This window comes from Balaenoptera musculus, chromosome 8, assembly GCF_009873245.2.
Source record: "Balaenoptera musculus isolate JJ_BM4_2016_0621 chromosome 8, mBalMus1.pri.v3, whole genome shotgun sequence".
NCBI classification, from domain to species: domain Eukaryota; kingdom Metazoa; phylum Chordata; class Mammalia; order Artiodactyla; family Balaenopteridae; genus Balaenoptera; species Balaenoptera musculus.
Genome location: NC_045792.1, coordinates 8,414,712 through 8,436,651, shown reverse-complemented (window position 1 = coordinate 8,436,651; position 21,940 = coordinate 8,414,712). Strand labels below are relative to the sequence as shown.

Here is a 21,940-nt window from a genome sequence, read left to right as displayed (position 1 = left end):
CGGGCACTGCCTGGCACGCACGAGGCCCTGGGTGGATGCAGGGTGAAGCCGGCTGACTGGGGAGCTCAGTCCGGGGGCGGCTAACAAGCTGGAGGGGCTTGGCCGGCGTCGCCGGGGATGAGGGCCCTCTCTAGGTGTGTCCCAGGGAGTGGAAAGGCGGAAGACCACCTTCCGCCTGGACTAGACTGGAAAGGGTGGGAAGTGGGGAAGTGATGGGGGAGGGAGTGAGGTGGGGCTCGGGGAGGGAGGAAGCGGGCTTGTCCCCCAGGTTTGCTGCCTTGGGGGGCGGGCAGAGAACCGGGAGGCACTCACGGACGTCACAGGCAAGGCCAGTGGAGTAGGAGCAGGCTGTTGCGGGGGTACCTTGGGGCTCACAGTGTCCTCTCCGGGCAGTGGCCAGGGCGGGCCGAGCCTCCCGCCGCTTTGAGTGTGTCTCATATCCGTCATCTCCTCTTGGGAGGAACCTGGGCCCAGGGTGGCGAAGGGGGTTTTGTTTCAACCCAGAGAGATTTTGTTCCTGGAAATTCATGAACCGCCCTGCCTGCTCTTGGAGCTCCTCTCAGCTCATCCCGTCTCCGGGCTCCCCCACTTCCTCTGCCCCGCGGCCAGGAATCCATACACCCCTCGGGATCCTGGATGCTGTGTTTCTGCCACCGTCGCCTCGCAGCAGTGCAGGTGTGTGCGCCCGGGAAGCGGGAAGGTCTTGTTCAAGCAAATGTCTGCGTTTCCATTTCCCGCTGCAGCGCCCAGCCTGGCCACTGCTTAGCTCCTCCTGTTGTCAGGTCACTAATCACATCCTTTACTGAGGTGCGAGTGGTTTTTACAGGGAGACTAAGATGGTGTTAACTAGGAAGGAACTGTGAATGTTGAAGATGCATTTGCCTGTGGTTGTAGGGCTGGGGCTCTTGGCTGGAGGTGCTCCCTGAGGCAGCCCTGAAAACGCAGCCCAGGTATCAGCAGTCCCCCTGCACCCCCACCCCACGACCCGTCCTCCTGGCCCCAAGCACAGCCTCGTTGGAGTCAAATTAGCAACTCGATCCAGAAGGAGAAATTGCCATGTTTGGGAAGTGTCAGGCCAGGCCTTATACCGGAGCTGACCACCAACCTCACTTCTGGATACCTTGGTCCATTTCAAATATTGAGAAACAAAATTAATCCCCTGTAATCTAAAAGTAAATAGTTAAGTCATGCAGCTGAAGCCCCCTTTAGGCCAAGGCTGTTGTTCACGGCTTTGGGTCCACCACCCTCCTGACTCGTCCTCCCTCCCCGCACCCCATCAGCGTCCAGACTCCCAGCCGAAGCCTCCCCCACCCCTGGGAGAGCATCTGAAACTCATCCACACACCTGAGCGGGTGACAACGGCTGCCCTTTCTCTGAGTTGCCTACACTTTAAAGCAAGAAGCCAGCTGTGGCTTCCCAGGACCCAGGATCACTCAGGGACCTGCTCGCACTTGCGGGACAGGGAGCTGCCCGTGTGCCTGGTGCCAGGAGACCAGACGGCGACCACAGGGCGCTTCCCGCCGAGACAAGGGTTGGGCTCTAACACACGCAGCTCCGGTGGGTCTGAGCTGCCAACGAGGAGAGGGGCCTGAATGGTCGCGTGGTAGGAGCTCTGTAGAGCACAAGGAGAATCCTTTACCGCCAGCCTGGGAGAAGCGGGGCACGGAGCGCGTCCCCTCGCTCCCTGCGCCTCGAGCCTCCCCTCCTGAGCGCTGCTCTGCCCTTTCTCACAGGTGCCCTGGCTCCAGCCAACAAGGAAGAATTGCCGGCCCAGCTGGAAGTGAGAAGAGGGGAGTGAGTCTCCTGAGGGCCATCCCAGAGGCCACCGGGATCACCCGAACAGTAAGAAACGTTTCTCCGTCCTTTAACACAAAGTTAAACCCTCCAGGCAGATTATCTTTTCTTCCGAAGACCTCGAGAACCAGCCCATAGCAGTAGCTGACAGTTAGCACACACGCGACCTCAGAAAGCACAGCACTGTATTGTTTCTGCTCGGCTCCTGGAGGATGGGGTGAGGGCTGTGCCTCATCCCCGTATACCTCTCTTTTCTTCTACATATTCCGTGAACAATAAACTGTTGTTGCTACAGATGGATGGGCTGTTGCTTACACACACGACGACGGTAACACTTGCACAACCCTCTGGAGCAAGTGTTATCAGCAGGGGGTGTTCGTGAAAACTCATCTCCTGGACCTCACACCAGAGACCCTGAACTGTGAGTCCAGGTTTAGACCGAGAATCTGTACCCCAAGTGTTTTTCATGAACACGGAGGAAGCTGTATCCCAAATGTGTGTGATGAACTATGAGAAATAGTTCCTTAGAGTGTATAAAGCATTTTGAATAGAGAATCTCACTTAATCCTCTTATCAGATAGGGTTTTTTAAATCCCCTTAAGTAACTTCATGATCTCACAGACCTAAGTATCAGTATAGGCAGGGATTTAGAAATACAGTTATCCAAAACAAGCCTTTTTTCTTTCCAGTATGCCATGATAAGGGCTGGATCTGTTAATGGTGAGATGGGGCCCCAACTCCAAAGGACCCTGCCCGGGATTTTGTAAGTTTCCCTGATGTCTTAGGGCCACCATGACCTTCTGGTTCCCTGGTCTTTGTTTTGGGGGCGCAGTAATCATTGCCAAATTCCTCACAAAAGCTGGTTTCTCTCAAGAGAAGGAGAGGGAGAGAGGCAGGTAGTTAGAAAAGCCACGGATACTGAAGAGGACCGCCTGTCTGACAGTGGCAGAACTGGCCAGACATGGCCGTCTGCTTCCTGTGCCCTCTGGCTGTTTGGGGAGCTCTGTTTTAGGTGTGTTACGGGGTGGGGAGCACGCTGGGGCTCCTAGAGGTGAAAGCCAGAGAAGAGGGCATATCCCAGGGGTCAGGGCTTCCCCCCAAGTGTGGGTTGAGTGATGCCCACTTGGGGGACAGTCTTTTCAACAATCTTCAGAGCCTGTGCACACAGTGACGTGGAAAGGAATTCACTGCAGACGGTGGCGGAGATGGGGCGGACGGTAAAAGAGAAAAAGGAGGTTAAGGGTTAGAGATTCCTGGTGAACCAGCGTGGACGGGTGTTGTTGCCCAAGTCCAGTTATGTCTCTGGGCCTGGCAAGAGCTTCCTCCTGCCGAAGTACCTATTCCAGAGGTAGTTCAATAGGCAGAGTCCTGTTTCTCTCCAGGCTGATGCTGCGGATGCTGGAGTCTAGATGCCCGGGAGAATGGAGGTTCCCCCGGCCCTCCCTACGTGGAGGAGAATACGTAGAATCTGGGGAAGGATGGACGTGGGTTGACGGACTGCTAAGTCCTACTGTGGGTTGTGTCTTTCCGTAGAATGGAAGGCTTCTATGGATGAGATGTAGGCAACGTCAAACATCACCCTGATCTTCCCCCTCACTCCCCAACACACACACACACACACACACACACACACACACCACTGAGCCATCTTGCCAAGGGGGTGCCAGTCTGGTCTGTTCTGGGGACTCAGTACAGTTGACACTGTTGCTTGGGTGGGTACAATCGACAAGGACAATTTTTGCAGCTAAGCTGGAAGTGTGGCAATCAGGGAGCCGCCAGCTGTCTCACTTAAATTCTTAGCTCTCTCGCTCTCTTTTTTTAAAATCATTTTGCTTACATAATCCACCCCCTTTTTATTTTCTAATTCTCTCCTTGCAAAGCTGGCACCAGAGGGGAAGGGCTGGGGTGGAGTGGGTAGCAATTACACATCAGTTTGGGGAGCATTTACATTTTGCAATTACAATTTAAAAATAAGCCTCGTTAATGATCTCCACGTGTCAACGACAACCCCTAACTGACATACATACTCTCCTGGGCCTCCTGCCTCGCCCCGGAAGTCAGAGGCTCAGTGGGGGTGGAGGTGCCTAGGGAGATGTGGGGGGAGGAGGGACAGCATCTGAGGGGGGGCGAGAGCGATGAGGGTGCCCTTGGGGTTGGCGGAGGGCAGGGACGGAGCTGAGCAGCAGAAACCAAGCATCCAGGCTTCCGGCTTCTCTCCTCCCCACGGTGCTCGTGGTCTGTCCCAGCCCATCTCCCTCCACGCCCGACACAGCAGGCTCTGTGTCCTCGGCGGCAACGTCAGGGCTCAGAGCTGGGAGAAGTCGAGCCCCAATCCTGTTCCCCTCCGAGGTGGGCATTTTCAGGGTCCTGCTGGGCCAGTAAACCCTAGTCCCCCAGAGCCAGCAGATGTGCCTGAATATTCTTGGATTGGGTAGAGGGGCTGAGTCCATACGCAGGATTCTGGAAGGAAAAAGGATTAGCTGTATCCCGGTTTGGGAAAGACACTTCTCTCATCAACTGGTTACCACCAATATTTATCGACACCCTTTGATTCCTTGAGCAGGGACTTTGGAGCAGACCAGCCCAGACTCAGATTCTAGCTCTGCCATTTGCTGGCTGTGGGATCTGGGGCAAGTTACATGACTTAAGTTTTCTAATGGTCACTGTCTTGATGTAACTGGGATAATCACGTTTACCTCACAGGGCTTGTGTGAGGGGGAAAGGCTGTAACTGCCGGCTGGCACCTCACGTGAGTCTGGCACCTGGTGGACGCTCAGAAAACCTCAGCTCCGCTCCCAGCCCCTCCCCACTGTGCTCCCTCCTGCCCACAGTGAAGCTGCTTCTTTCCAGCTTCCGTGGACACTAAGGAAGGATGATCCAGCCCAAGCCGTCTGCTCTCTGAGCGGCTCCTGACGGGGACCCCAGCCCTACACGCCCCTGCCGCCTCTCGGTGGGCTTCTCTGCGGGGCCCTGGCCTCAGGCCTCCACTCCAGCCCTCAGCGTCTCACAGGCTCCCTTCCTGCCTCTGGCTGGAAGCAAGCCCAGCTCTCCCTCTTCTGGGCGCTAATTCCATGGCGCGACCTTCCATCAGGCCCCACGTGTGTTTATCTGTGAGTGAAGGAGGTGGGCCAGAGCTCTGTGAGGTGCCTTTTAGCCTCGGCATCTGTCATTTTCAGATTTTCCTTCCCCACTTGGCTTTCCCCCCACCGGTTACTTGTGTGTGAAGCTTTCCTCTCCTGGGCGGCTTCATCCAGGCCAGTCTTTGGACTGATGACTTGTAGTCAAGGACATGCGTTCGTGACTTGAAACGTACAGAAAACATCTCTTCCCTAGGACAGAAAGGGACCTGCATCTCGCAATAATCTGAGCGAGGGAGACGATCCAGAAGCGGGCCGCTTGGTGAAGGGCAGAGGACACAGAGAGGGGCTGCAGACAGGGCTTCCTTGAGGACAGGGACTGCATCTTATTGGTTTGGGTGTTTCGTTGAACACAGTTAAATATTATGTTTTCAACACTGTTCTAAAAACTTGCCTTGTTAACCTAGGCTATATAATGGAGAGTTTTCCAGGTCAAAATAAATAGATCTACTCCATTATTTTTGACTGCTGCATAGTATTCTAAAAAGCCTCCCTTCCTTCCCACACCTCTACCCACTAGGTTCACCATCCAAAGTTAACCCCTGACCCCTGACGAACAGTTTCTGATTTAGCCGATTTTCTGGCCGTTTATTATGTCATATAATATGCATCAGTCCTTCTTTTTTTTTAAGATATTTTATTTTATTTATTAATTTTTTTTGGCCGCTCCACACGGCACATGGGATCTTAGTTCCCCGTCCAGGGATCGAACCCTCGCCCTCTGCAGTAGAAGCACAGAGTCTTAACCATTGGACCGCCAGGGAAGTCCCTCAGTCCCTCTTTTTTAATGTATGTGTTTATTTATGAACTCCCCCCTGTGGAAGCTGGGGAGATGAGCACACGTTCTTCTCCTTCCAATTTGTATTAGTTTGATCAAACTATATTTGATATTATTTATTTTTAGTCTATAGTAGTATATATAATACAGTGCATATATATTACATAGTACATAGTGTTATACTATTTAGTATAATCGTCCGTGTGCTACCTTTATGTTAAGATTTAGAAGATTCATATTCTGTTAAATAACTGTGATTACCTCCGCATTCTGACTCTAGGTTGATTATAAGGTGGAAATGTTATTCAGCCACAGAACTAAATCGTGTGATTTGACCACAGAAAAGGGAATGGAGTCCTGTCCTTGCCACTTGACGGCTGCCTGGAATCTCCCAGGCCCCCAGGTTGACAGCCATCCCTCATTCCCTCCAGCTGCCTTCCCTCCCATTGGGCTGCTCTATCTTGTTTTCTGTTGTCTTCTTCCTCCGACTTCTTTGTTTTGCTGGAATACCACCTCTAGTTATTTTTATATTGATGGGAGGGAAGTAAACTCTGAGTCTTCACATGTCCAAAACGGACCTTATCTTGTCTTCGAACTTGACTGGTAGAACGCAGATCAGGTCCCAAGTTCAACACCTTTTTCTCATAGATCTTGACGGTGCTACTCCACCACCTTCTTATTTCCAGTCTTGCAGTGAGAATCTACTTTTAGCTTTCTGTTCTTTTTAAAGTTCTGAAATGTCACCACTACGTGCTGAGGCTTGAGATTTTGTTTGCTCCTTTTTTATTTCTCTTCCTCAGCCCTTGGGATCCCTTTAAATCTGAAGTCATCTATCTTGCTTCATTTCATATCTTTATTTATTCCACTCAGTTGTCTCTGTTTTCTTCTTCTGGAACGTCCACTGCCCAGCACAGAGCCTGGCACGTAGTAGGTGCTCAGTAAATGACTATTGGGTTCTGGTTAGGACGCCGGCTCAACTTGCTGCGTGGACTTGGATGGGATCTCTCCTCTGTACGGGGCAGCAGTCAGACCCGTGACTGCTCTGCCAGCCCTCCGGCAATCTGCTCTGGAGAGTCTGCTCTGGAGCCTTGGATCCAACACTGCTCCTGGGCTTGGGGAAGCAGCTAAGAGTGAGGAGTGAGGAAAAAGCTGAGGTCGAGCTGTAGGGCAGCTGTAGCGGCCAGCCTCCCAAGACAGTTCCCGGAAACCTCAAATTTCTTCAGCATCCCCTGAATGTCCCCCTTGGGGACCTCTCTCCTTGACCTTCCAGATCATTCTTACATGGGCCTCCTTCCCTCTTCATCTCCCTCTGCCCATCTCCTCTACTCCCCACAGCCTCAGCTCACATGCACACACAGCTCCTGTTCCATGAAATGATCCCTCACCATGGCAAGGGCCTCATTAGGTGAGATCTTTTTTTTCACTTTTATGAATTTCAGAACTAAGAGACAGCAGACTTCTCTTCCCAATGCTGCAGAGCAGATGCTCTGACCTGAGACAGCCAGGCCCTAAAAAAGAGATCAGAGAGGCCTGCCGTTAGCAGGGATCTGCCTCAGCCTGAGACCACCTGTGCCCTTGGCGGGGGGCATCTTGGATGAGAATTCCCATTTATTCTTCCTCCCCTTCCCAGAGATGGGCTCTGGGAGCAGGTGCCTCATGTGCAGCTCCCCTGCCTACCCAGATCAATCTGCTCTGGACAGAATCTCTAGATCTGGGAGTTGAGATGCTGCACTCCTTCTCCCTGAACCGGCCAGATACTGGAAGACCCAGATCAACAAGCGCTCAGATCCCAGAAGGTCATTCTCTGTTCTAAGTCAGAGCACCCTAATTGGTCCCCCAGGGCCAGAGTCCACTGTGTGAAATTGTCTCCTCCCCACCGCACCCCCCTCCTGTCCTTGTCCTGCCATGAGAGTTGGGGTCTGTCTTACTGGCACAAGTAGAGGCACAATCTTGAACTTCAAGTCCACAAAGATTCTGTACTGAAGGCAGGACTCTTTCCTTCCACTGAGACCACAATGATAGGGAATGGGTTATCATTGCAAAGGGCAGAATTAAGGTTTGATGCGAGTTATAATTTTCAGACAAGCTGCTAGTATTCAGAGATTCTGCTGCTAATCTGAAACACTTCTCCTTGGTTGAGTGCAGTGGAAAGGGCCAGCATATGACTAAGTTTTCCCTGTTAGAAACCCGAGAACTATAGACCCTTTTCCAAGGCTGGAGGTTGAAGGGGAGAGAGCTTGGCAGGGGACAGCCAGGAGCCAGCGGGAGGTAGAACACAGCTCTGGTCCTCTGCACTTCTGTTTAATTGCTTCCTGCTTCAGAGGGTGTGGGTAAAAACCCCACTGCTGGCCTGCGAAGATGTCTTTACTGGTCGCCCTTTCAGAATGCTGCCTGGAACCTCTGGGCTGAGAGAGGAAGGAAGCGACTCTGAAAAGAAGGTTTGCAAGAAGGGGCTTCTGCAGGGGGGTAAAGTCAGGACCCAGGTAGATATGACAAAGACTAGATGCTCCCTAAGGATGGGGTGCCCGCAACCTGAAAAAAAAGCCAGTACTGCCCAATTGGACAGGCTTTCCAAAGATAGAGCCAGGTGCCCCTTAACCTGTGAGTCACGGCATATTTCCCTCCAGAACAGGGACTTCTTTGCAGCTGTGGGTGGTCCCCGGAAAGCCATGGGTGGGGTGGGGAGAAAAGGCCAAGCAGAGACAGTCATAGGGAGCAGGCTGACTGCACGCCCCCTTCCACCCCGCCCCGCCCCACCTGGACCACAGCATGGGAGGGAGACACTGCCTGAACCCCAGCCAATGTGAGTCAGCGCCCTGGCCCCGAGCTGCCTGCGGCAGCGTGTGGTGTCAGGCCACAGACAGCCCCGCCTCCACCCAGCTCCAGCTCCAGCATTCTGCTCCCACAGCTGAGACACTTGATCAGATTCCCCATTACACACTGCCTTTTACATGCAGTCTTCAACCATGTGTTCCATCATTTCACGTTCGTTCTCGAATTTTGTTCTTTCCCTTCATAATTGAACCCACAGTCCAGTGGGTCCACGATGGAAGCTCAGACCTGCCTCTCTCAGCGATGATGGAAGCATCTCTGTCTTGGTTGCATCGAGTTTATGAGGCCCTGACTTCTCATCGCTGCTATCAGCACTTTGTTTTCCATCTTCCACTCATTTTTATGCAATAATAAGAGCAAATGCAATACAGTATTTAAATAAATTTGCACACACCCTGCTGTCCAAAGAAGACAGGGCTGAAGGAAATGAACGGCTGCTGTTAGGAGGCCTCACCATCTGCAGGCACAAAGTGCGTGCTCGTTAGTGAGGTACAAAAGCCCAAATTCGGCAAACGGGGGACGTTTAGGTGTGTTGATACAATGCGACTCTTGGAAATGCGGGGCATGTAGAAGTGAAGGGCAGGGACTTCCCTGGTGGCGCAGTGCTTGGGACTCCACGCTCCCAGTGCGGGGGGGTCCGGGATCGATCCCTGGTCGAGGGGCTGGATCCCACATGCATGCTGCAACTGGGAGTTCGAATGCCACAGCTGAGGAGCCCGCGGGCTGCAGCTGGGGGGCCAGCGAGGCGCAACCGGGACCCGGCGCAACCAAATAATATTAAAAAAAAAAAAAAAAAAGAAGTGAAGGGCAGCCCATGTTGGGTGTCCTGACCGCAGATGGTAGTAGTTCCACAGTCAGCCTTGTCTTTCTCCTGCTCCATTTCCAGGGCTCTGCTCCTCCGCTGGTGTTCCCCACCTCCGCCCCAAGACCTCTAGGTTAAACGTTTAGACTCTGAAATCAGGCCGTGTGTCACATTTGGAAACTCTCAATTTCTCCAAGCCTCAGTGTTCGCATCCTTGAAAGGAGACAACAATCACACCTACACCATATGGTTGTTGGGAAAAATAAACAAGGTTATCTGTGAAAGAAGCTTAGCATAATGCCTGGTGCATGGTGAGGGCTCAGTAAATGGCAGTCGTTAATAATTCTGGGTATCATCTCACCCTGAGCAAAACTGGCTCCAGGGAAACAAACTCATTCTCACTGAGGTGTAAATGATTGCTGGGGCTTAAAGATTTATCCGTCCCAGATTTGTTTGTTTAATATTTTAACAGTAAACCAAAGAAATTTAATTGTAATTGTATATATATCCAGGCTCTATAAGGAGGTAGACCTTGTGAAATCATATTGCACAGACTTTTTCCCCCCAGAATGAAATGCAAGGCAAAGCCATGATCTTGTCTGCTGGGGAGGAGAGGGTTCAACGGGCAAGATGGGACGTGGCTGGGAAGTAGTTTTTCCGTAACGCAGAAACACGCGTCGTGCTAAATCGTGCTACGTGCCCTCCTTCTGCCCAGCGGCAGGGCTCCCAGTGAGAGGACGGTCCAGGAGTGGAAAGTAAAAAAGGCTTCATGGAGTAGGCTTCTGAGCAAAGTTTTGATGAAGGAAAGGGTGCGGTAGTGTCATATAGAGGGGCTTGCCGGCAGAGAAGCACAGCAAGAGGCGTGGAGGAAACATTTCTCAGGAGGTAGACAGGGCTTGCCTGCTCAGCTGGGGCTTGGGTGGTGATGCCCAGGGACGGACTCGCTGCCCTGCATCAGCACCTCTCCTGGCAGCCTCCATCCTCCCCTCCTCCCCCTCCCCACCGGGGCTGTCTTTCTGAGGGATCAGGAACACAGAGCCAGTGTACCTGCTCTCGTTCCAAACAGCAGTGAGGACCAAGGGTTGAAGCAGCCCAGCTGGCGTCCTTTCCTCCCATAAGTTGACCTCGTTACTGTGGACTCTACCTGGTCCCCCTACCTTTTCCTCACGAGCTCACCTGGGTCCCCACAGAGGCCCAGGGGGAGGACAGCTGTTGGCTGAGTCAGGAAGTATCAGGGATGAGTGGCTTTTCAATGATAAACTGAGCCCAAAGGGCCACTTGCTTCCACAGCCCTGATTCTTGACCTTTTTTTTTTTTTTTCTGGAGGCAATTTAAAAAAAATGGAACCAGATATCATCCAGCCAGAGGACGTGGTGCAGTCCTTCTCAGAGAGAGAAGGGGCCTGGCTGACCCTTTTAGCATCCTCTGCTTCCAGGAGAATCTGAGAGCATTGTGGGTGACACACCCGACAGGCACCAGGGTCCCTTACCTCTGTGGACTCCCCCCGACCCAGACCCCTCCCTCCCCATCCCTTCTTGGTCCCTCACTTCTCCTGCTCTCCTTCCTCTTCCTGGCGCCTCCAAGGCAACTGCCTCCGAGACGAGAAAGGCTGATGGGAGGGAGCAGGCAGGTAGGGCAGCAGAAGCAGAAGCTCTCCTTCCAACTGGGGTCCCCAGCGTCTGAGCTGTTTGTCTGTCTCTGTTGTATTGCGAGCCTCAGGGACCCAGCCCAAGTTGTTTTCTCAGCTCGGTTCCTGAGCAGCGGCTGCCGTCAGCTCTCGACAAATAATAATAAACCTGGGAATCAGGTTTGTCGAGGGGGATTTCAGTCCCTGGGTTCATTTTTAGATTTGTTTCTCTACACGTGTGTGCAGACAAGGAGCATGTGACGGGACCCCAGGGGAGAAGGCCGGGGCTCCCAGCTGCCCTGGCAATCCACCCTCACCGCTCCCACGGAGGAGCTGCAGGGCCCTCCTCTGCCCCGGACCACTAGGGCTGCCTGGATGTTTGAAAGAGAAGAAAAATAATTGAACGAAAAGCCTCAAGCTCTCTCCTTTCTCTGTTCCTCCCCACCTCTCCCACTCATGCTGTTTGGATAGAGAGGAAGGGGGCTGGAGATGAAAAAGAGAGGGCAGAATCCCACCTCCAGGTTCAAGAGTTGCCTGAGGGATGGGCGGGAAGCTGGTCATGGGTGTGGGGAGAGGCTTCAGTGACTGGAACCAGCGATGGCCTCCCAACCCCCATTCTTGGGATGCAGTGACAGGGTAGGGGGCTCCTGGAAAGGGAAAATCCATTCTAAGTCGAGCATCACTGGCCAAAGCAGGACCCAACTGTGGGTGAGTGTGAAATTTAGGACCAGACTGATGGTGCCTCTGGGGCAGAGCAGCACCTGCTTTAAGGCAGATTGGAGGTGACCATTAGAGGTCATTGCTGTCATCCCCCTGCCTCCCAGCAGGAGAGGCTGCAAACCACTTCTCTGTGAGAAGAATGCAGGGCTGTGCTTACCCTTATAGCTAGCATGCTTTTTTTTCTCCCTTTCTGGTTTTTTTTGTTTTATTTTGTTTAAAGGAACCAAAGGGGGAAAAATTGCCAAGTTGTAAAGTGCTTAAAGAGGAGATGAGAATCTTCATCAGAATGCTAAAAGCTGGAGAGGGAGAGTAATGTGAAAACTCTTGCCTGCTATTTATGGGATTGATTCTCAGATCAAGAAGAAGCAAGCAGTCAGATGAAAGGAATTATTGTTAAGCTCCTTGGTAGGAAGATCTAATGGACAATTGCCGCTATCAGGGGGAATTAAATTGCTGTTTCAGTTTGTAAAATATATCAGCGGCTTTTTGAAGCCAGAAAAGGTGTGACAGCCGAGGCAGGGAGGAAAGCGGGAGACTCTGTCACTTTCTGGTCCTCGTGTGAGAAGCAACAGCAGGCAGGAGAGATGCCAGGGCCAGAGCGAGGGCTGCTCCCCTAACTCTGACCCTGGTCCATTATTTTTTTGAAGCCAAAATGAAAACGAGCTGAACTGGGGGAGTAAAGGAGAGAAAGCTACAGCCCTGACTCTGGGCCCTGATGTGCCGGGGGCCCCCATGAGTCAGAGGCAGTGGGGCAGGATGGGGGTCCTCCCTGGGAAACCCGGTCAGGGGTGTGGAGGGTGACTGACATGGGTCTGAGATTCCCAACAGCTCCACCCCACGCAGGGAGTGTCACCATGAAGCTCCCCCCACTACACTGTGGACACACTGGGATCCAAGGTGGAGTATAGCCCCCTTCCTCCCAGAACTGGTTCTCCCAGCGAGCTCTGGCTCATCCCCAGGGGTCCGTGAGCGCATAAATGACCCCGTTGACCCACCCCCACGGGGGATATATTGTTATTCCAGATAAAGAGCAAAGAGCAAAATGGCCTTGGGCATGGGGAAGGGGAGGAGGGGGAGGCCCTTGGACAGGCCGAGGAGGGGGCCTCGCTGCTGGGACGGTTCACAGTCGGCTCCTACCCCTTCCAAAGACCACATGGTGGTTCAGGGCTGAAGGAGGAGAGAGAGGTGGGGAGAGAGGGCGATTTCCCACCTCGCAGGGAGGCAGAAGCCAGCAGAGCTGGTCAAACCCATGCTGGCCCCCTGCTGGCTCCTCTGTTTCCTAGAGACCAGCGCCATCACGAGAGGGCGTGACCTGGACCACCTCCCAAGTGGGCTTCCCAGAAAAGCAGTGAAGCACGATCAGAGCAGAGGGCTGTGGGTGGCCAAGGGGCCTGAGTTGCCTACTGTCTTGGTTGTCATCTCTGCTGCTTCTCAAGTCAGCAGAGAATTATTTCCCGCTGAGAGTTCCAAGCAGGAACCGGAAGTGGCCCTTCTGGCTGGGACGTTCTGCCAGGACTTGGGCTCTGTGCCTGGTGCAGTGGCCCCCGGAACCCGGGTAACGGGGGAGGTGTGACCTCTTAGCCAGCCAGCCTGCAGCACAGCGAGTGAGCCGGGGATCTGATCCTGAGTGCAGATCCTGTTCAGCTCTTCCCCACCATCCTTCCTTCAGTGGAGACACAGTGACCTTCCTGCCTCCCACGCCCCTACTGTGAGCCTGGTCTTATCAGACTACAGGATTCTGTTTGCCCCCAACACCCCGAGGTCAGAAAGATGGGGCGGGGGAGCAGCACCCGCTAGGCCACGGCATTCCCATCACCTCGGGCCCTGAGCTTCCGCCCAGCTCCCAGAACACTTGGGGTGAAAAGGCCCAGGTCCAGCGCTTGCTGGGCTGTGAGGGCGTGGCTCCTGGGGGGCTGGCCCTTTCCCATTCCACAGGACCCTTCACTTCTCCCTCACTTTGAAACACTTCCACCAGACCTCCTCACACTGTGAAGCTTCCCACCCACAGGTGTACCCTCTCTTTCACCTCCGTCCTCCCCTCCATCCCCACACTGGCCTCGCCCTTGTCACTGCGGTACTGACTCCACTCCACGCACCAAGGCTCGGAGACCATCGAGTTCCTTTGGCCACTCAGCTCTCAGCTGCGGTTTCTAGCCCTTACTGGGTTTTGGGAAGAGACGTGGGGTGTGTGTGTGTGTGTGTGTGTGTGTGTGTGTGTGTGCGCGCGCACGCACGCCTGCATTTCTTTAGATAAATCCACAGAGTCACATGAAATCAGTGACAGGTTGACACCGTTATTTCAAGATTCATCGCTCTGAGTTGCCAGCAGAGGAGCCGTAGCCAACTCCTTCCCACCACCAACACTTTTTTTTTTCCAGGCATAATTTATAGCAGTGGGGTGAATTTGTTTCCAAAAGATGAATATCACACTATCAGCAACAGCTGCCTCTCGTTCTTATTTGTTTTTAAATTTGACTCAAAGTCCAATCCTCTGTACACATCCGAAGCTGTAAATCCTAAAGCGACTGATTACATGATTTAGTAAACAGGTTATATTATATAATGCAATTAAAGCGGGGCTCCGCGGCGCCACCTACAGGCAGCTTCTGGGAAGGGAGCTGGGCCAGAGACTCATTTTGGACCAGGCTCTCCGCGGAAGTAAAATAAACGGCACTGCGCCAGGCTTGAGGCGGCTGCTCCGGAGGGAGAAGCTGAAGCCAGCCAGGTTACTAATGCAGCCTTTTGGTCCCTCCTGCTGAGTTCACGGTGTTATTTCAGCCTCCTGCAAATCTGTCTAGACGTCAGAACCCAGGCCTGGGCAGCTGCTCAGAGGGGCGGACCTGGGGTTGGGGGAGGGGGTGGTAGCCACCTGGGGGCTCCTGGGCTGGGGGGACGCGGAGGAGGGCTCCTGGCTCTCTCGGCCTCAGGGACCTCCTTCCCTCACTCTCAAATGAGGGAGCCTTTGGAATGGAGCTTCAGATATTTCCATTCTACTCAGCAGAGCTTGTGTTCAGCGCTAACCATGGGCAAAGACTTTCAGAATATTCTGGTGAATTCCCTCATTTTGCAGACCTAGAGAGAAAGTGACTTGTGCAGGTCGCACAGAGAAATGGCAGAGCTGGCTGTGGAATCCAGACTTTTTTGACCCTAAGCACAGGCTCTGTCTGATCATGGGAGTTTACAGATGAGGAAACTTGAGGCCCAGACTCCCACAGCCTCTTCTTGCAGCAAGGGAAGGCAAATGATAAAATACTGCTAGTGTGTGTCCGGAAGGGCTCCTAGGGGGCCTCACCGCTGCCTCTTAGCTGCCCTGATGTGGAAGAAAGGAGGGAGGGAGGGAGGGAGGGAAGGAAGGAAGGAAGGAAGGAGAGCAGGGCCAGTGATCGCTCCCCGACTCCTCTGCCCTGACTTACAACACTCTTCAGATGAGTTAGGCTCTGGGCCTTCAAGGATTCTAGCTTCTCCAAAGAGGTTCTGTAAGAGTGGGCAACATTTTTGAAAACCTATCCAGGAGAGGAGAGGAGACTTACTTCCCGGGGCTAAGAGAGAAACTGGACCAGAAGCGGGGTGTGGAGAGGAGGAGGAGAAGGGAGGGGTGGATGAAGAAAACAAGACCATCAGAGTGCAAGAGGGTGGAAATGTCCCCCCACCCTATCCTGTGCCAGCCACCTGCCCAGTCTCCAGTCGATGGGCTGGGACAGTGCGGGGCCACAGGGAAGTTGGTCCCTTCATCCCCTCTCCTACCTCAGGCCCTACAGTGGAGGCTCAGCCAGGGTCAGGGAGCGAGAACGGATGCTGTGGGGCTGGCTGGTCCGAGAGTTCCCAATTAGACTTTGTTTCTCATCCTTAAGGCCCTGAGCCCCCAACCCGGCACCCCAGCCCAATTACTGCCGGGCACCGTTAACCCCTTGGTGCCCCAGGCCGTTAATGGAATGTTAATTGGTCTAATGGGTTTCATGTCAACAAGTCCTAATGAGCTCCTTCCTAAGGAGCTTGGATCTTTTTTCTAAGCCTGTTTGTCAACACGCTGGCGTTTGGGCTCCAGATGGAGGGCCTCACCTGGCTGGGGAGCTGGAGTTGAGGAAACAGAGGGAGTGGGTGCTCCGGGGCTGCCCCTCCCCTCTTCCTGAGCCGTGTCCTTCAGGCCCCCTCAGCCACCCCCAGCCTGTGCGCACTGCCTTCCTCGGCTCCTGAGCTCTGGAAAATGGCAGTTTTAGCTCCTTTTGAAGATAATGTCAGTGACAAATTATTTTTTCTTGGATATCATTGTGGGGTTGAGTGTTGCATTAGGGTTTTTTTTTTTTTTTTCCCTCCTAGCTGCCATCTAAGAAAAGTTTTCAACGTTAAAAACAATCTTTTGACATGGGAAATTTCTCGGTGGTAAATCACTCCTCCTGTGTCCTCCATTTGCGTCTTGGCTGTGCTGCCTCCGGTGACCTGGTGTCTGGTGACAGAGGGCTGGGGCCCCTGGGCAGGGCGGAGCAGCCTCCGGCCACAGACACATGCTCGGAGGCCCTGGACAGGCCTGCTGTGCCCTCCACGCTCCCAAAGGAAGCGCAAAAACGGCAGGTTTCCCCAGAGGCCCGGGTGCCCAGCGATGGCTCAAGGAGTTCCCCGCATCCCAGCTGTGGAGCCTCAGCTCAGAGAAGTCAGATTCCCACGCTCCTCTCGGGGATGGTCCCACATGGACCCTCAGCCCCCCCAAGCCCAGCTGGAGGGAGGAAGGAGCGCATGTGCGGGTGAGGGGGCGTGTGAAGAAAAGGGCGAGCTTCCGGAGATGGGCACCGGGTCTCCCCCAGCATCAGGTTACCAGACGCTTCTGTGCCTGAGCGAGCAGGGAAGGAAACTTAAGCCCCTGATGAAAAGGCCTCCTGTTTTCTTGCAGGAGAAGCCCCCAGAGGGCAATGGGGCAGTGGCCTAGTGGCCTGTGGTGACCCCAGAGGGGAGGAGGGGGAGGGGCAAGGGCCATCTGGGTCCTCAGAAAATTGTTCCTGTGGCCTCTGGCCCCTGCTCCACAGTCCAGCAGGCTGCAGACTGAAAAATCTCTTCTCAGCCTGGACGGTGGTGGTTTCTGGGTGCAGACTACTCTTAGCCATCTCTCTTTACCCCCAGGTAGGGCAGCTATCCAGCTGTTGCAAGTATTTCTAGGGACAGAGACTCTAAAACGACCCTACCTCCCATTGATTGACAGTGAACAAAAGAATGCAGACTAAAGAGCCCTCTTTTTACCCCAGATCCTCCTCATTGACCTTCTTTTGCTTTGCCTTTGTGATGACTTTCTCATCCGTGGAATGAGGTACCAAAAGACCCAAACCCAAGGTGGAAGGGAACTGGTTGCCCCTAAAAGGGGAGAAAATCTGCCTCCACACTCTGCCCCCAGGCTCCCCCTTCTGGAGGCTGCTGGCACTGCAGCCCCTCAGAAGTTCGCTTTTTCCGGCCAAGGAGCATCTAAGATTGGTGCTCCCTGGAAGGGATCAGTACCCGTAGGCCTCATCCAAAGTTACCTCATCTGCCAGAGTCCCAGGAAAGGCTGAGCCTAGCACACCCCTGAAATACCCCTTTTTCCTTTATTCCCTCCGGGTCCAAAAGAGAGAGATTCCACGCCCAATTTAATATCTCAGAAGTCTTCATTCTGGACGTTCTTTCTGATGTCTCAAGGAGTCTATATCCTCTTCCCTCCCCCACCGAACCCTCTTCACTCCGTTCTTTCCTTCCTTGGGTGTTTTCCACCTCCCAGACAAGACCCAGCCATGAAAATAGGCAATGGTTCCCCGCCTGTGGAGTTTGGCTTCCCCAGGGCCCCCTTCCGAGCCTCTTTGCAGAAGTAAAGCCTGGATCTTGGTGCCTAGTGTGTGTGAGACGGGGTGACCCTGGGTGCTTTTGCTGCAAAGACGTCCTGGTGGTCCATCTTCTGAAGTGAGGCCAGGGTGGGCGAGGTAGAGGTAGCGGTGGGGCAAAGAGGAATTACCTGCAGTCTCGACGTTTTCAGCATAGGAAAAGGCATCCCTCCCTGTGCCTTCTCCACGGGAACCTCTGTTCATTTTCTTCCTTCCCGCTGGACCATCACCTCCCTCCCTCGGGAGAAGGCCTTGCCTCCTCTCATCTGTCTCCCCACCCCAGCACAGTTCTTTGCATGTAGTTGACACCGGATAAACATTCGTTGAATGAATGTCTGAATTTCCAGTGCTTTCACACGTGCGCTTCAGGTCAAAGCACACCTGGTACTTTGGAGACTCAGGTCAGCCAGAGCTGATCTGTCCACCTCTTCCTGAAAAAGAACCAACACAACAAGACACACACACACACACACACACACACACACACACACACACACACTCCACATAGGGTCCTGGAGACCCTCCCTTTGACTCCCTCAAACTCCCACAGAATTCAGGTATGTGAACATTTTGGAAGACCCTGGGGAGGGTGTGGTGGGAGGACATCAGGTGGGAAGAGGATGGAGCCCCGAGGTCCTCAGGGAGAGGAAGGAAGGAGAGGGACGGTCTGACTGTCATACTCTCAAAGGTTGCCCGCTCATCAGCGCCCTCCTGTATCAGGCAATTAGGCATGGTTTCCAGCTCTAAATATTTCAGGGCATCTCCTGCAGCTAAACAGCTCTCGCAGCATTCTGTTTCCTTGGGTGGCAGTGCCAGGCTGTCTCCACTTACGCACCACTTTGTGATTCAAGAAGAGACCTTGAGGCCAAAGGGGGCAGCTCGCTTACGGGTGATGGGGTGGGATGGGGGATTGGTACAGTAGAGCAGCCCGGAACGGGGAATCTGGAGAGCTTGGGTCCATCCCGGCTTCCCCAGCACTCCCCTCCCCCCCAAACACACACACTTCTCTCCTCTTGCCCTCTGCCTCCGCCTCTGTAAGAGGACCATTTGCCTCGGGCGGCTCTTCTGGCCCCAGGTGTGGTTGAACTCTGGGTTGAACCAAGGCCAAGGAAAGTCTTCTAAGAGAATGTGCAGGCACGTCTGTGTGGCCGTGGTCCCTGTTCCCGGCCTCCTTCCCTTCCCGGAGCACCTCCTGGTGGTCGCCCCAGGGTACCTGCTCCACCCTCGAGTCTGAGGAGGAACCAGGGCCCCACGTCCCTCTCCACCACTAGGGGGCGTCGTGAGCACACCTGGGGGGGTTAGTGTGGTGATGGCAGACCCTGGGGACCGGGAGGGGGGATCTGGAACCGTGAGGGCTGAGGCTTCCGCCCCGAGGGTGCAGGTGGCAGCTCCGGGAGGCCTGGGGAAGGGAAAGCACCCTTGACCGTGGGGTGCCCTCATGGCCGCCAATTCCCCTGAGCTGCCCCCAGCCAAGCCCCGCCCCCCCCAGGCCAGAGCTGGTACTGAACAAAGCAGGGGTGCGGGTGCACAGGTTGTTTTACATGTGATTTGAATAGTGTTTCTTGCAAGTCAGCGTAGCGCAGCAAGCCTCACCCCACCCAGGCTTCTCCCCTTAACTCTCATTCGTCCCCCCCGAAGGGCTTCCAGCCCTTGCTGTATCCAGTCAGTCCTGGTGGCCCAGCCTGGGAGCATGTCCAGCCGCTGGGCCCTGGGGCTCCCTGCGCTCAGCTATTAACGGTGCGGCCCCGTTTCTCCCGCCACAGATCCTCCATGTGAATCCATCCCATGATGCAACATGCCTCCCCAGCCCCCGCTCTGACGATGATGGCCACGCAGAATGTCCCTCCCCCTCCCTACCAGGACAGCCCACAGGTGAGTGCGACTGACCGCCAGGAGGGGTGTGGTGGCCTTCCGGGGGGGCGGAGGGCAGGGCCAGGCCTCCCTCAGCTCTTCCCCTGCCCTGCCTGGGGCGCCTCTCTGGGAGAGCCCGGCAAAGCCAGACCCCTGAGGGGAGTCATGCACTTGGCAAAGCCCTGGGTTCAGATCGCACCTGAGGATCTGTCACCGGCATGGAGGACCGTGGCACCCCAGGGTGCTGCACCTAGCCACGGGCCTGTGCCACACACCCCCGCCCCCGTCACTGCTCAGAGCAGACGTCAGACAAACGCACTGAGCCCCTCACTCGGGGAGGCCCAGGTACAGGTGAATCGAGTCTGCCTCTGAGTGTTTGGGGAAACTCTTGATCAGAGGTTTCCTCTGCCAGATCCCCCTAGTCACTGGTCTCTGCCTGCCTATTGGAGGAATCTCCCTTCTCTTCAGGACTCTGCCAGCTTCTATCCAGAAAAAGGCCAGGGCTGTTTCCCTACACTCTCCCATCCTTTCCTCTGGTTCCCAGTTTCCATCCCTCAGCTCAGATACGGCAGACCCCGCCGAGTTCTTCCTGGCTGCACCTCCTGCAGGTCACCCTGTCTTCCTGTTCTCTCCTCTCCTCCTCTGGAAGCCTGGCCCAGCTTCTGTGGGTTGGTCTCTGGAGGTCCTGGAGACCAGTCACTTCTGGTCTTTGCCCCCGCGTGTGCGCCTTCCCTCCACGCTTGGTTCTTTGAGACTCAGAATTCATCATGAGGCTGTGCGTTCACAGAAGCCTCCACCTTCGCACTTCCCTGTTTTCTCAATTATTATTAATTGAGTACCTATAATGTGAAATGCAGCCAGCTAGAATATTCCTTCATTCATTTCACAAATGTGCAGTGAGCCCCTACTGTGTGCCAGGCCATCATTCTCATTCTTTCTCCGTCGCCGGTCTTTGCCCTGCTCTGCTATCCCTCACTCATTAGGGTTTCAGACACAGCCCTTCTCCTGACCACAGGGAAGCTCTGTGCCGTATGGGCAGGACACGAAGACGCAGACCCAGGGTGCATCACTTTAGGTCCTGTGGCCCTGACACCCGCAGCCTGGTGTGAGCACACGGTGCTGCCCTATCTATCCTGTTATCCGCCCATGAAATGACCGCTTTACGGGGTGTCCAGCACGCGGACCCCCACTGACTCCTACCCCTGTATAAGTGCAGAAGCACTGACCTTTGAGCGCACGTCCTTTTGTCCCACCCCCGACCCCGCTCCCACATTTCAACTCCGTGCTCCTTCCTGGGCTCTCCCCACCCTGACCTCAGCTTCAGCAGGCCCTCTGTTCACGTCAGTAGCTCTGTACAAACGACCGTGGGTTGCACTTGGCATTTGCACAGTTCCTCTGTTTGAAAGCTTCCAGGTGTGCAGCTATGCCAGGGCCTTTCCCTCTGTAGTCAGAACCAAGTCGGCCTGGACCAGTGGAGACCTAGGAACGTAAGGGCCATAATGGGGGACAAACACCGTCCTCCCTCAGTAGAGCAGACCCATCTGCTATCCGCTTAGGCAGTGTTGGGGCACCTGGGGTGTTGATGAAGAGGCAGGAACACCAGCTCCATTTCTTTCCTAGCTGGATGCTGCTCTCCGAGCTCCACAGTGGGACTGGGGTATGGCAACCGGGACACTGCCTGTGTTTAGCAGGTGGAGGGTGCCAAGGCCCACACTCCCATCCCCAAGGCTCAGGGACAGACCAGGGCAGGGCCGAGAGGTCAGAGAGCACTGGATTGGCACAGCTGGTGGCAGCTGCCTCTTTGCCTCCAGCCCCACCCCCTGTTTTGCCTTCCTGGGCAGCTGGGAGACGTTTGGGTTTGGTGGGCATTAGCAGGAGAGCTGCAGTGAGGGCCTGTGTTGTCCAGAACTGCTGATCCGGGTGCAGTGAAGTAGAGGAGCCTAATTTAATTCTCAGCATACAACTGAGGATTCATCCATCCCAGCTGCCGAGGGAGGTGGGGAGGTGGGATTGCAGCCCTAAGGTGCTCAGCCCCCCGGAAGCCACCGCTGAGGTGCTCTAGCCTTTTGGGGGAGGAAGGAAGGCTCCAGTCCCCCATCCAAGGCCTCAGAGCAGAAGCCCAACGCAGGGGCTGTCCCAAGGCTCTCTTCTCTGAGGAGCCACCAGAACCTAACCATCAAAAATACTCACATATACAGCCAAGGAATAATTTTTTCCGGGGAAGCCACACATCTCCGTGTAACCCCAGAGGTCCAGGAATGAAGTCTCAGTGTCCATGGTAAAGTGACCAGGCCAAGGCCTGGGGTCTTTATGGCCTCGGCTAGGCTTCTAGGCTGTGGCTAGATTCCCATGGGCCTTCCCTGAGCCAAACTGGTTCCCAAGGAAACTGACCAGGATGGGGGGATCCTGGGGAGAACTTAGGGCATGGACGGAATGGGTGGGGTGGAGGAGGTGGGTGAGGTCTGCAGGACAAAGTCTTCTGACTCGCAGGGAAGGGCTGTTCTCTCCAGAGTGCTAGACTTTGAGGCCAGCTGGCTTTCGGGGCGCCCTTCTCCCCACTCT

General features: G+C 54.5%; 1 protein-coding gene across 1 annotated transcript in view; it reads left to right on the top strand.

Moving 5' to 3' along the window:
- The window catches only part of PKNOX2 (PBX/knotted 1 homeobox 2), a 258,828-nt gene that overhangs the window by 163,070 nt on the left and 73,818 nt on the right, over positions 1-21,940 (top strand). Inside the window, exons 3-4 of the mRNA XM_036861893.1 lie at positions 1,734-1,842; positions 19,291-19,399. The gene's annotated coding sequence lies outside the window, so the exon portion shown is untranslated. The remainder of the gene's footprint in view (positions 1-1,733; positions 1,843-19,290; positions 19,400-21,940) is intronic.